Source organism: Gallus gallus, chromosome 5, assembly GCF_016699485.2.
Source record: "Gallus gallus isolate bGalGal1 chromosome 5, bGalGal1.mat.broiler.GRCg7b, whole genome shotgun sequence".
NCBI lineage: Eukaryota > Metazoa > Chordata > Aves > Galliformes > Phasianidae > Gallus > Gallus gallus.
The window spans coordinates 32,774,053-32,783,105 of record NC_052536.1 but is presented as its reverse complement, the minus strand read 5'-3'; positions in this window follow the sequence as shown (position 1 = coordinate 32,783,105).

Here is a 9,053-nt window from a genome sequence, read left to right as displayed (position 1 = left end):
GGATGGTGGTGTATAGTACTTTTGAAGTTTTCATCTGGTAGAATCTTGAGCACGAAGATTTTTAAAACCTTTGCTATAAAATGAGTAGTGAATACAGTGTGGAATTAAATTCTCATTCTCAAGTACCTTCGATAGAATAGCTTTTACACGTGCAATAGATATTTATCTGAGCATTCATATTTGCATTTTTATACTTATAATGTATATACTAAAAATATTTTAAATACAGTTAGATATACATTCATATAAACATCTCTGTATATTTTTTTAAAAATCTTAAGTTATTATGGAAAAACTTTTAAATTTGTATATTGTGTGAGACCATCTTAAACCTAATGCTGCTATGACTAGGTTCATTAATTCCATGAATAAGTTCTCCTGTTGCAGTGTCCCCTTCTGAACCTTAATTCACTGAAGTATGCATTTATTTCAAGAAGATTCAGAATTACGTACGTGCTCCATCATCTATAGAAAGCACGCTTTATAGTACAGTTGAGACCTCTGCAAAAGCATGTGTGTATGTCTGTGCAGAAGCACACTGTAAGAATATTGGAGCTAGTTCTGTTTCTGGAGTAATGGGCACAGCAGCACTGTAAAGCATCTTAACTTCTGCAGTATGAATTCCTTCAGCAGTTTGTAGGCACAATTTATGACAGCTATTTGTATTCATTGCAAGCCTCAGGGAAGTACAAAGCTCAAAGAGGTTCTGGCTGGAGAGAGTCTGAGTCCCTAGAAAATATAAGTAAACTGGAAAATATTACTCTTCTGTATTTTACTTACCAGTGGATCAGTAATTTAATTTCATCATTCTTCCTGATACACTTTGAATAAATTAAATAACTTTTGAAAATAACTTATGAGACTAAGAAGATTATGGATTCTTTTTCATCTACTGTGAATTTATTTAGATGTGAAAACAATAATATTTTGGGAGCAAGAAAATTGTTAATTTAGGAGAGGAATACTGCAAGATTAATACAGTCAAAATAAGAGCTATAGGTAAAAGCAAGGGCATACTTATGGAGTTCTGAGATGCAGAAAGTGCAGCATAATTGGTGATGAAATACTTCTAGCAGGAAAAAAAAGGTTTCCATAGCAATGTGTTACTATTACTTTCCCTTAAAGCAAAAGGCACTCTAGAATGAGAATGCTCACTAGCAAAAGGGAATGTCAATATATTTAATAGGTTTTATTCTGTAAATTTATCACTTCATTTTATAAGTTTTCAGAGCTGTTAATGAACTGGGAGATGAGGATCTAAGGTATAGTCACTTGGCATTTAAAAGCATAGGTACAACACATTCACATAGGTGATGGATGCGACCTTTGTTAATGAAACACAGAAATATTATTTTGCTTTATTGCATTCCTCTACCAATGGCAATGGGGATAAAATTCAAATTTACCTCTGTACAATCCATATTTCAGAGAGAGCTCAAGACTCGCATGGTTTTTGATGAAATGAGTTGCAAGATTTGTGTTTGAAATGACACCACTGTAAAAATGGCATGTTCTGAAGAATTAAGCTGTCATAGAGAAGTCAAATCACATAGTTACATCTTCCTCATTTGCCCTACTTTTCTTCCTTCCCCGTGATGCCTTTCACAACCAATACAGTAGGAACACGATAGGAATTGTTTCTGTTCCTTTCTTTAGCAACTATAAGGCAGAATAATTACTTACTATTGCATGTTATAATATGTTATATGTAAACATGTTATGTTTTATACATAAAACAGCTAAAACAGAAATGTTATAATAAAAATTGCTGCGATTTACGTGGGATCTCTCTAGAAAGAGACCAAATGCTATTCTTGCATTGTCTCAGCTTAGCCTGTTCCTCAACAGTTTTGAAATCTATTTTAAAATAATTTTTGTCTGTGCATGTAGCATCTCACTGGGAAAAGAAAGCAAGGAAGGAAAAAAGAAAAGAAAAAAAAGAATTAAGAAAGAAAAGAAGGGAAGGAAAAGATATTTTATTTTTCTCAATTATATTCTATAATGGTTAAGTCACATTAAGAAAATCTTCATCCAAGGGTGACAAGGCCAGTATTGTAAACCATTGGAATACTGATACTGACATCATTTAAAACAAACAAACAAAAATGCTAAGTTTGTATTTCTTGTCTCCCTCCTGTATTCATGTTGCACGACCAGTGTAACTGAGAAGCAGGATAGACTAAGTAGCAGGATAGACTAAGTAGAGGCATTGTAATGTGACTCTGTGATAGTCACTCATTCACTGTGAAGACTTCTATCTCTTTAGCAAAAGTGACAACATAGAGAATGGGTAAGTTTTTCAGCAACATTACTTTACAGATTATTGTTTGAAGGAAGAAGCTGATGTAACTGATTGAGGTGTTTGGTTGTGTGTATCTAGGATACCAGCTGCCTAGACCACATGTAGATGCCTGGAGTTGAAGAGAATAGACATCAGAGAAGGAGCACCAGAACTAGATTTCCAAATTATGCTGACTGAAATGCCCTAGTTTTTACAATATGAAAAGCCATACATTTTAAGTCATGTAAGGAAAGAAGAGTTTTTTGGAAGCTCGATTTGCCAGATTATGTCTATTTGTACTTTTATGAACTCAGGAAGTCTCAGAAGAAATAATAATATCCATATGGTTAGTCACAATGAAGAAATAAATCTTACATACAGTAGAGTGGGAAAAAAATCTACAAAAGAAAATGCATCCTCTGTTTCTAACTTAAATATTTGTTTCCATAGCTGGCATTAATGTTTATGTTAAAAATTCAGACTGGCATTTTTCTACTCCTATTTAGTAATTTGAAATAATATATTCATTTTTTTCATGCAGATATAATGAATTGACAAAGGTCCTTGATATTTAAGCAGTCTTTCTGTTTTCTATTGCTTATCAGTGATTCCTTGGATTTGTGAGTCAATAGGGGATGATCCTTACACATTGCCATATGGCATTAGTAGAGTTTATAGAAAACCTCTGCAGGCTAAAGCATTTTCCTCCATATTCTCCTTAGTTTTTCTCTTGTCCTGAGTTCAGTACAAGAAGTTGAGCATACTTAAGTTCCCTGATGCATTTATTTTAAAGATGATACAGGTTAGGACTAGAGTGCTTCTGCGTTTGCCAGCTATTCTTGACACAAGCCAGAGGCTAAGAAAGAAAGAAAAGAAAAAATGTGTTTACATAGTTTAAATGTGAAGATCACATTTACCATTTTGATAAGTATTAAAAAAATACCATATATTACTTTGATATGTACATTTTACCTTTGATAAAAACAACTCTCACATTATATCTCTGAAACAGAATGCTCTTTTATAGCAATTCAGAATATGTTCCTTTCATTTTGTCACACCAAATTAAAGAGGACTAGTATGAGATATTATTCTGCTGTTTGGAAGTATGCTATTTCTATAATAGTAAATATTTACTCATGTGCCGTTATACTTCTGCTTAACACAACTAGCTAGGTGGCTTTTTCCTTCTCTATTTGTCTCAGATTTTGTAAGTACATATCTGTTGGAGATGTGATCAAATATTTAATCAGGATCAGGTACAGCAAAAATAGGGCGTCAGGACAAGAAAGCATCTACTTCTTAAAGATTCTCTGGAAATCTTTGGCCAGAACTATCTCGTTATCCTTCTGGTGGTGTTTTTGTTGTTTTGTTTTGTTTTTTAGTACAGTACAGTAGTAGAAGCAAAAGTGTTACTAAAATGTTTCTTTAGTATTCTATAATATTTTGGAAGTCCTATGAAAGGATGAATTTAGCCATTTAGGTCAATCTGTAATGACATCCACATTTAAGAGATTGGGATAAATTTCCTCCTTCATTTCTCAATCTATCTTCAACTATGTTGCTGATTATATTTTTACTTCGAATTGTGTGAAATTAGTAGATGAGTTCCCCCATTAATTCCATATTTTCTTTCTTTTCTTTCTTTTTTTTTTTGTTTTGCCCCTCTTCTGAAGGTGGTGATGTCATCACTGGTAGTTTGTCACAGCTATGTAATCCAGCCAAATGAATTTTTTGCTGAACATCATGACGAGAACAGTTTTGTTTTGGTTTGGTTTTTTTTGTTTGTTTTTTTTTTCCCTTCTGGGAAGAAAGTCCGCCAACGAAATCCAGTTAAATGTGCTGAGGTTCTTTGGCATATGCAATCTTGTGGGCTATCCAAAAAAGAAATGCATCAGTCACAGAGACATGTTGACTCTTTGGTGATTTACATGCTACCTTGACTTTCTATTTTCTCACAGCCATCTCAGATACAGTTCAGTATCTGAGAATTTGGTTATAGAGATTTGGTCATAAACCCCTACTCTGACATTTTTCCTACGTATCATTCTGCTTCTCAAACAGCTGTAAATCCTCCATGTTTGACTCTGCACCTTCTGAAAGTCTATGGTGATTATGTCAGAAAACACAAAATCAATTAAAACTGATTCTTCAAAATTTAACGTTTTTATTTTCCAGTGTACATTTTGTGTTCCCTTCTTCCTACAACATTTGACACTAAAAATCGTCTCTCAGCTGTGATAGTATTATACCCTACTAACATTGGTGTGACCTTGTACCAAGAATTTAAAATTTATTTTATTAATAATGTTACTAATCTTTTCCACCATTTTAAATGACTGTGGGAAATAAATAAATAAATAAATAAAAATCTGCATCTTCTGATACAGGAGTTACTTAGATGGACATACACATGGAAGTAAATATTTGTGTCAGTTTTTCTATCTTTGCATTCCTTGGCTAGATATTGCTTTACAAATTCCTACTGGAATGTAAACTATTATTGACTCACTGAATATATTCAGTGACTACTTCAAACCCTTGTTTAGTGCTGCTCTTCTGAAAATCTGTAATAACATCCAAGAAAATTATTTTTTAAAAAATTTATTTGGGTGATGGTCATTCTGTATATCAGGTTATCCAGGAAAGGCAAGTACAGCAATTTGGTAACTTAATCATTTGTTCTTTTAACATATTAATAACCTGCATTGAAGTGTTACTTTGAATCTCTAACTATTTGCTTTGACATTTAGTGATAAAATTTTTTTAAAATAGAGTGAATAAGTATGTCCCTTGTCTGACAGCATTTTTATTCACTTTTTGTAGTCAGTGAAATACATCTTCTACCACTGTTTCAACCTATGCCTTAGAAAAAGGACTGCTTCTGCAGAGACACTAATATGTAATCTGAACACAAACAAACTGTTTTCTGCTTTGTTTTGGTCATAGAATGAGCCTGTTATATCCATCAAGACTCTTGGAAGCAGCTTCTAAGAAAGGATGAATGCAACTTTAAGAAAATATGTACATACATATATATATATATATTGTCATCTTTTATAATGCTAACTACTGACAATATGCATTAGCTCTTAATTTCACTGAGGACATCACACCAATCACTGAACCATTTGAAATCTTTACCTGAACTCTGAGCTATGTAGGATGCCTAACACACATTCTTGATGGATGAGCATCAAAAGAAGTGTGGTGACTCTCTGGAAGGATCTGTAAAATTACAGTATTGGACTAGTTTGTCTACTTTGGAGAAAAGGAGGCTGAGAGGTGACATCATTGCTCTCTATAAGTTCCTGAAGAGGGGAATTAGAGAGGGAGGTGGTATTCTCTTCTCTCTACTAACAAATGGCAGGACACATGGGTACTGCAGAAAGCCATGCCAGGGGAGGTTCTGAATAGAAATTAGGAAAAAACTTTTTGCCATGAATGTGGTCAAACACTAGACCAGGCTTTCTAGTGAGGTGATTGATGCCTCATGCCTGCTAATATTCATGAAACATTTGAACAGTGCCCTCAACAATATGCTTTAACATCTCATTAACCCTGAAGGGTCAGACAGTTGGAAGTGATAATCTTTGTAGGTCCCTTCCAATTACTCTACTCTACTCTAGTAACACTGGCATTGTACTAGCACTGCAAATAAGGGATGTTTGTGAAAATAAAAAATGAAAATATGATGTATTGAATACAGCTAAAATGCATTTTATGCTACTAAAATAAAGCACTAACTGCTTGAGAGACCAAAACTACATTTGATTTTATGGTTTATTTTGTGCTTGTATTGCAATGTTTGTTAGAGGCTGCAACTTCTGTTAAAAAGAGAAATGTCTTCCTATAATACACAGTAACATACATATTCAATGAACAAAACAGATAACAGCAATAGCAGGAAAAGACCGCTTGTTATTACAAGAAGTCTTGTATTATGTGGTTTATTACTGGACAGGACAAAAATGTGGGCACATACTACTTTAGAATTTCAGCATACGACAGATTTCCTGGTGAGGAAGAAAGAAATGTTCCACAGCAGTGTGTAAGTGTGTATAGCCCAGGAAGGCCTCAAGGTATTTGTGGCATGATATGACCTATTTCAATTTATGTTCTTTAAAATATATGAAACTCAACAGTTCTAAGTTGGTAATAATTTTATTTGGGGTATTTCATGATTCTGACACAAATTCAGTATAATAGCTTGGTACTGCACTTCTTTACCATCTAAAATATTAATACAAGATAGACTTTAGAGGAGATATTTAGTCAATATGGCCCAGAGGTTATTAAGAAATCCTTTTTTGGTCTTCAGGGGATTTGGTCTACTTTTCATATCTACAGAAAGCTTTTGTGTGCTCAGCTTTTGAAGAATGGATCTTTTTTCAAAGCAAAGGCAAAGGAATGCTAATAAATCACATCTTTATGAAATATTCATTAATTCAGTGTGTTCTTTACAAGGCTGCTGCCAAGGCAGTGCAGGGTGACGAATTACATTTTACACACACAGGAAATGGTTGACGAGATACATTGTCTATGTAGAGGGTTTCCTGAATGGTCACATACAAAGCTAACCAACAAACGTTGTTTACACTATTAAGCAAGCAGGACAAAAATGCAGCTGTCTATGTATCTGCCAAGTTCCTGTACCTCCTCTTTTATGAAGAGTTTTCCCTTCTGGCTTATTTCTACTTTTTTCTTTTCCTTATATTTATAAGGTACTTAGAACACCAGTAGAATGAAGTCAGTTACTTTAAAAAATATCTCTATCTATCTATCTATCTATCTATCTATCTATCTATCTATCTATCTATCTATAGATATGAGGCAGCCTCATACCCCTTGTCCTGTCTTATAAGAAGATGTGGACTTTCCTTAAAATCTCTCTGTTTATGTGTCAGCAGTCATCAGAAACACTGCACAGAAACAAGCGGAATGTTCCTTCACTACAGAGTGAAATGAAATCTCTTTCTTGGTTGCCTCTTTCAACTCTTAAGCACTGCAAAAGCAATGCTTGTGTAGCAAGGGCACTGAAATCGGTATGGCTGTTCTCCATTTTGCCCACAGTTGAATTCTAACATGTCATCGTTGAGGATGGTGTTCTTGTGAAGTCATTTAAAGGGCACATCTTTCATTACAGAGTACATATCTTTTGACTGACTCAGTGCAAGAGGAATGATAAAGATTTCCAAAGGCTCAGAGACAAAGTTTGCAGAAAGTAGCCATGAAAATGTAATTGAACTCTTCAGGGTAGCACACAGAATGTACAAGTGCTACTTGCTGACTGGTCTTTGTCCTGAACATGAAAGGAAAGACAAGATGCAAGGACTGTGATTTAATTGCTCTGCATCTTTCTTGACTTTACTCATCTGGGAACTATGCAGATCATGTTAATTATTTCCAAATTCTTGGGGGCAAAACTTACCATAATAAAACTTACCATAACTCACACCACACCATCCAGACCTTAACAGGATGTTTGGAGACCTTGTACTCTCCACTCAAATGAAAGTTAAGGAACTGCTGATTAAAAAAAAAAATTTAAAAAGGAAAATCCCCCAGTCTACCTTTATATCACGTATAGTGGAAGGATCCATTTCTCTTCCTGAAAATTTCTTGATGATGGTTCTATCCTGTACTGTTCATAATTCCCATGAATTGAGAATGAGAGTCTATATAAGTTTTCCTTCATAGTGCATCAAGTACCTTGTTAAATTTATACAGATACAGCAGATTACTAAACAGTTTTGTCATCTAAGTATAATTATATCTTTATTGTTTAGGAAGCGGAAAATATTATATTTTCTTATTTGTTCATTACAATTAACTGTAGAATTGAATCACCCCATAAACAACTGATTTGAGGCAATCTTAGACACAAATATAGATTGGGTGGTGAATGAATTGAAAGTAACCATGAGAAAAAGTTCTTGGGGGTGTTGTTTGATAAAAACCTCAATGTGAGCTGGCAATATACACTTGCAGCCCAGAAAGCCATCTCTATCCTGGGCTGGTTTGAAGGAAGTGTGGCAAGGTGATTCTTCCCTCAGAAGAATCTGGAATTTTGGAGGAGAGGGGGCTCAGGGGAGACCTAATAGCTCTTTACAACTTCCTGAACTGAGGATGTAATGTGGTGGGAGTTGGTCTCTTTTCCCACATAACTGGCAATAGGATGAGAGGGCGTGGCCTCAAGTTGCACCAGGGGAGGTTCAAATTGGATGTTAGGAAAAACTTATTCTCCTGCAGTGGTTAGTCCCTGGAATGGGCTGCCCAGGAGAGTGGTTGGGTCACCAGCCCTGTAGGTGTCAAGAAACACTTAGATGTTGTACTAAGAGACATAGTTTAGTGAGGAAATATTGGTGGTAGGTAGACAGTTGGACTGGATGATCTTGGAGGTCTTTTCCAACCTCGGTGATTTTATTATTCCCTTCTGCTCCTTCCTTGTGAAAACCCGCCCTGAAGTTCTGCATTCATCTCTGGGGTTTCCAGTACAAGAAGGATATGGATCTCTTGGAGGGAATCCGAAGAAGGGCCATAAGGATGATCAGGGGGATGGAGCTTCTCTCCTATGAGAGGATGAGAAAGACATAATTGTTCAGCATGGAGAAGAGAAGGCTCTGGGGAGACCTTACAGTACCTAAAGGGAGCCTACAAGAAAACTTGTAGGAGACAGACTTTTTATAAGGGCATATAGTGCTAGGACAAGGAGTACTGGCTTTAAACTAAAAGAGAGGAAGCTTAGATTAGACATTAGGAAGAAATTCTT